This window comes from Nannospalax galili, unplaced genomic scaffold (assembly GCF_000622305.1).
Source record: "Nannospalax galili isolate Female #2095 unplaced genomic scaffold, S.galili_v1.0 scaffold870, whole genome shotgun sequence".
NCBI lineage: Eukaryota > Metazoa > Chordata > Mammalia > Rodentia > Spalacidae > Nannospalax > Nannospalax galili.
The window spans coordinates 1449574-1455573 of record NW_008329130.1 but is presented as its reverse complement, the minus strand read 5'-3'; the positions used below and the strand labels follow the sequence as shown (position 1 = coordinate 1455573).

Genomic DNA, 6000 nt, shown 5'->3' with positions numbered 1-6000 from the left:
TCAAAAGTTAAACACCACTCCCCCCAAAAAATCTGAAAAAAAAAAAAAAAACCCAAAACAAAAACAAAACCCAAGAAACCTTTGGTGAATGTTAACGGGAGAATCTGAGGATTTTCGTGGTTTTTTTTCCCCAGAATCCTTACTGCAGAAAATTAATTTTCTTGTTTTAGCATGTAGGCTTTCTATACCCAATAGTACTGTCTTAAAATAAGGGGCGGAAAAAGAAAAACTTATTTAACTCTCAATTTCTGATAGTAAATCCCCAAAGATTCTCCAACCTCACACAGCAGTGTGATTGGCAGGTTGTCAATCTATTTCACTCAGTATTGAACTGAGTTCTTCATGAACGACTGTGATTCGTTTTTTCCTTCTGGGCTGAGTCGTGGGGCTGTTGCGTTCTTGAATCTGAATTCTAGAAACCCCTTGGCGGGCATCTCTCCAGGCAGCGCGGTCCATTCACCCGGCGCGATACAAAGCGTTTTGTTCTTTTCTCACACCCGCACGCGGTCTCCCAAGGAGAAAGCTGAATGCCTACTAAGTCATGCGTTTCCATTACTCATGCCTCCTTTTCTCCCAAGGTGGCGTGTGGGAGGTGCTGTGCTCGGTGCGCTGGGAACAGCCCGGGAAGCTTGCGGCGGGATGCACGCATCCCTGGCGCGGTTCCCACAGTGGTGGTGGTGGTGGGGGCTTCACCTAGTACAGGCTTTCCAGACCGACAATGACTCTGCATGAATCCCAGCTCTCCACTCGCATCCGGACCGTCCAGTCCTGCCTCGCCATCAACCAGTCTTTTGTCCCCTCGCGAAGCGGGTCATCTGGCTACACAGGCGCGGTGCCACCCTTTGGGCGGTCATGGGGGGAGAGAACTCCCGGCGCCAGCCTAGCCCACCCCGCACGCCCGCACCCGCCTCCGCTCCTGGGCCACAAGGGGGCGCTCGAGCAACTCTGTAGCTCCACCAGCCTCCGCCGCCCCGCCCCCTCGCCAGATTCGCCTTACGATTGGTCAGCTGTTTCAAGATCTTCATCTCAATTGGTCTACCTCCGCGTCAGTCTCGGTTGCTGGGCGGGCCCAGGTGACGCGCGGCGCTCTTGCTGCGGGCGGTGTCCGGCGCCGAGGCTTCGGGCGGAGTTTCGAGAGCCGCGACGCTGTGGAAGCAGACGGCAGCGGTACCGGGAGGTGACCGCTCGCGTCCGAGCTTGTCTTTCTCTCTCTCTTTCTCTCTCTCTCCTCCTCCGTCGCCGTGCCCCGGCCTCCCGCTACCCCTCGATGCCGAGCTGGGCGGCTGCGTGATGGGGCAGCTGAGCGGCGCCCTGCGGCTCGCGGCAGCCGCTGCTCCCGCTGAGGTGCGTCGGTGTCCGGCCTCCCGCGCCCGCGCCCCCGCGCGTCGCGGTGTCTGCTGACCCGGCCCTCCCGCCCGGCGATCCGCATCGCGGCTGAGGTGAGAAGCTGCGGGGAGGTGGCTGCGGGGAGGTGGGCGGTGGCGGCCGCGCCCGCCGTGGGACCGCTCCGGGGGTCGCGGGGAGAGACGCCGGGCCGGGTCGCTCTGACGGGCCGACAGCCCCGGGCCCCAGGCGAGCGGCCTGGCCCCCGACGCCCCGCGGTTCCCGGCTCTAACCCTCCGGTTGCCTGACATGCCAGGCCCTGCTCCGGCCAGCGAGGACGGCGGCTCTGCCCCGCGGGAAGCCGAGCGTTCCCATCTCCCCGCTCCGTCCCCGCCCCATTGTGCTGGGCACGAGGGTTCCAACCCGGAATGCGGCCCTGCCCAGGTGCCCTGGGAAGGTCCGAGCGGGCGGGGAGGGCGCGCTGGAAAGGGAGGGGTCTGCCGGGCTGCCGGCCAGCCGGGCTTGAGGCTGCTGTGGGCTCGACGTTCGGCCGACCGGGATGACTCCGGCAGCCATATTGGGAGGATGAGCTGACAAATCCTGGCGGAGCCGGGTGCGGGTGCTGGAAGGCACCGAGGGACGGCCCTGGCAGCCTTCGGGGTGACGAGCCAAGTCGTGGGGGTTGGGACGCCGCCCGGAGCCGGCGAGTCATTGTTCACGCCGCGCGGAGCATTCCCACCCAGGAAGCAATTGCGCTCCAAAATCACTTCGCCCCTCCCGCCCCCCCCCCTTTGCTGAGTTGCTAAATGAGCCTTCGGGGTAGACTGCCTTCGAGAACTCTCCATGCCTGTTGTTGGGGTGTCGTGGTGTGTTCCTGGATCTGGCACCGGCCTCGAAGGCCTGTTGCTGCCTTTCCCAGACTCTGGCCACTTTGCACACCGCATCCAGTGCGGGGATTGGCAGGGTAGCTCAGCGTGCAGGTTAGGGACCCCGGGCTGCTGGCATGGCATAGCTGGGAGGACTTGCAGCGTCTGGGGACATGGCTGTCATCCTGGTGGAATCTGGAGGTGGCCGGAATTAGACTGTCAGCAGATCCCTCGCTCGCTTGTCGTCTCTCACTGCTCCAGGCAGCTGTTCTGCCAACACTGGCACGCCCGCTTTGTGTGTCATGGAAGTGGTGATTGGATTTGAATAATGGTAAAAAAGTCACACCACGGTGGGGGTTTTATTTGAAGGCCCGCTGGCGTTTTTGTTCTCTTGGCTTAGTCATTACAGAATTCTAGCTGGCATCCTCACCTAAGTGTTTTCTAGTTGTGTCGGGATTGATTGTGAAGTAGGCGAAAATTGTTAATGTTCTGAGGCTGGACCATGAAGCATGCACAGATGATGTTTTTAAAGTAGATCTAGACATGATCAATAACCGGGTTGGGTGTGAGCCTCTAGTGTGTTTTCCTACATCCTAAACTGGAAGATCCGGAGAGGTGACATGTCCTCTGCCTCCTTTGTGCCCTTTGCTTTCATTTAAACTTCACTTATCTTTATTTGCTTTGAGTTTTCGTTGCAGGTGGGGACTGGAGATCTGACCCAGAACTTGGACAGACTAGGCAGTCTGCCTAGTTTAGAGGTACATTCCCAGCCTCTAAACTCCATTTTTAATGCATACATTCTAGCTTCTTAACATAAGCTACCAAAAACAAATCCCAATATGCCTTTCTGAGAAAAGTCTGCACTTTTTTGGTAATTTTTTTATATCATTATGCAATTTCTTTAAACCCAGTTAAGTCAAATATGGCTTCAACAGAAACTAGTGTTTTTTTGCAGGACTTTAGAATGAGAAATATAGAATGTCTCTTTTATGAGTCTATGCCTCAAATAAGTATTTCTAAATTCTTTTTAATTTCATTTACATAAATATTTAAAGAATTGTGGTCATATAATTTAAGCATTTGATAAAATCAGACCTGATTGTGAATCTGAGATGGAGGAAAGATTTTTGAGTCCGTGTAGCTATTCTCTGATGAATATTTTTCTAGAATTTAATCCAGTTAAGTACAGTTTCTCAGGCATAGGACAGACTATCTTTTCAGGACCAGATACTGGTGCAGTTTTCCTTTTTCTGTTTTTCTACTTTGAAGTTGTGCAGGGAATAAATTATTGCCCAAGAAAAGTCTGCCAAGTTTCCAAGGCCCAAGCTCTTCAGCCCATTTTTCCTGCTTTGGTCTTGTTCTGGGTACAAAGTAAAGGACAACAATGGGCCCTTGCTGCCTTGTTTGTAAACCCCTTCCCAGGCTGCTCCTTGCAACAAGTCTTTCCCAGGAGTAAGCATATCCCTTTGGTCCTGTAAGCTGACATGATATAATTTCACAGGGCCCTGGAGGTAAAGGTGTATCATTTCTATTCATGTAGTTCTGCTTGAAAGAAGCCTTGTTTGAACAAACACTAGTAAATTCCTGAACTCCATAAAAGAGAGTGGCTATGTGTGTTTCTAGGACTATTTATTTTATTTGGTGCAGAGTAGAAGGAATTAAACAGGCATGAGAGGTGTCTGGGACTTCAGTGAGTTGGGTTTTCTGGTTAACAGCCCGGTGATTGATTTGTTCTCTTTCAGTAGTCATTACCAGATGATTGAGAGCCTGTATAGAGACTTAGTTCCTTAAAGGAACTTAAGCTTCACCATTTGTATTAGCATTCCAACTCTTTTTACTTTACTACACCATTTATGTATGGCTGTTTGTGTTGTGGAACTTCCTGTGATTTTCAGCTAGTGCCTTTTTCTGCTTTCTAATGCTATATAATATTTGTTATCTATTGTGCAGTAATATTTTTATGATTGCTTTGTGGTTGCATACATGATTCAAGTTAAAAGACTAAATATCTGATGGATATAAAATATTTTTATTTAATATCACATTTTAAAAATAGACTCTCATGTTGCCTGCACCAAAGCTTATAATCTGTCATTGCCTCCTCTGGCATCTTGGGCAGCGTTTGGCTTATCTTTTCCATCCAAATTTTGTTTTCTTGTTATTTTTTTCAGTGCTGGGGATTGAACTCTGGGCCTTGCACATGCTAGGCAGGTGCTCTACTACTGAGCTCAGGCTCCAGCCTTATCCAGACTTTCTTGTGTCATTTTGGCAGATGTCAATAACTCTGTAAACAAACAATAGCAGCATCAGCAGCAGTAATAATAAAGTATTGTACTCTCATTGAGTGCTTTCTATATGTCAGGCTCTTTCTACGTACTTTACATTTATTAATTAAATCCATAGACAACCATGTCAAATAGACATTATTATCCCTATTTTTCAGATGAAGACACTGAGACAGAGACTGAATGGCTTCCTTAAGGTCACTTGAACTAGTTAGCAACCATTGTGCTGACTCTTAGAACTCCCCTTTCCTTAAAATTCCTTCACTTCTGCTCAGGAAGGCATTGGCTTGGCTTTCTTCTAGTAAGTCAGTGTTGTGCTACACCTTCTAACATGTCATCACCTTCAGCTCTCAAATTTGCCTTCTGATCTTAAACTCTGATAATTATAACTCTTACTTCCAGTCTCTGCTTGTGTTCTCCCCAGTGCAGGTCTCCTAGGCTCTCCATCTCTTCCTTTTCATTGCACTGTGACCTCTGGGGTGTGTTGCTCCAGCTCTTTTCTATCATATTAACATTGACAGTTTTTATCCTGTAGTACCCACTATGCAGATGCTGACTTGAGTCATTCCTACTGTCCATACCTTTGGTTCTCACTATTGTTTCATGGAGAAATCTTGCATAGACTGGGGTTTAGTGCTACCATCAGTATGGAGTCAGGAGTTTCTCCCTAGTTTGTCTCAGATGTCTGCTGAAGTAGTTATGCTCGGTCCCTCTCAGGATGTCCACATGGCCAAGCCTCCCACTGTCTGTGCTTGGCAGAAAACATCTGCTCTACTACCTTATGGGAAAAAAGGCATGAACTCCTTGAGTTTCTCCTTCCTCTTCTTACAAACTTCTCTACCCTACCCTCCTTCTCGACTTTCTTCCAATCTGAGAAAGGTTACTCTTCATGACTTCAGCTAATCCGTTGGCCTGTTCTCTCTCGCTGCCTCCTAATCTTTGGGGACTAGCTGCTTTGGTTGCTCCTACTTCTTGCCCTTCACTGACTTTTTCCACTGTTCCTCTGATATGCCTGCCGCAGTTCTACCTTAGGGCTCATGCTCTTCCTCTGCTTTTCCCCAGATTTCTCTTCCTCTGAAATCTGTTTGGCTCTCTCACCTTTTCAGGGGTTTAAAAAAATTATTATTTGTGTGTGTGTGTGTGTGTGTGTGTGTGTGTGTGTGTGCGCGTGCGCGCCATGTGTGCATGCCTGCAGAGACTAGAAGAGGACCTTAGATCCCCTTGAGCTACAGGGGTTGTGAGCTGCCCGATGTGGGTGCTGGGGAAGAGCAGCAAGTGTTCTTAACCACTGAGCCATCACTCCAGCTCCCTCTTTTGAGGGTTTTGCTTAACTCCACTACCTCAAAAGGCCTCTCCGACCTTATCTGTGTACCCACGTAGCACCTCTCCCACCATCTTCTCCTCCTGACTTGACTCTGCTGCCCTTTCCTCACAGTGCTTATTACATTCACTATAGCTTACTACTTTAAAAAAAAAATTATTTATTTTATGTGTATGTGTGTATTGCCTGCATCTATGTAAGTGCA

General features: G+C 49.8%; 1 protein-coding gene across 7 annotated transcripts in view; it reads left to right on the top strand.

Annotated features, from left to right (window-relative positions):
* Positions 1–1125: 1125 nt before the first annotated feature.
* Kif1b (kinesin family member 1B) overlaps positions 1126–6000 on the top strand; it is a 163197-nt gene continuing 158322 nt past the window's right edge. For 4 of the 7 annotated variants that reach the window (XM_008831788.3, XM_008831797.3, XM_029562850.1 and 1 more), the window contains exon 1: positions 1126–1439. The gene's annotated coding sequence lies outside the window, so the exon portion shown is untranslated. The remainder of the gene's footprint in view (positions 1440–6000) is intronic. The other 3 variants (XM_029562852.1, XM_008831806.3, XM_029562857.1) reach the window with 1 other exon arrangement.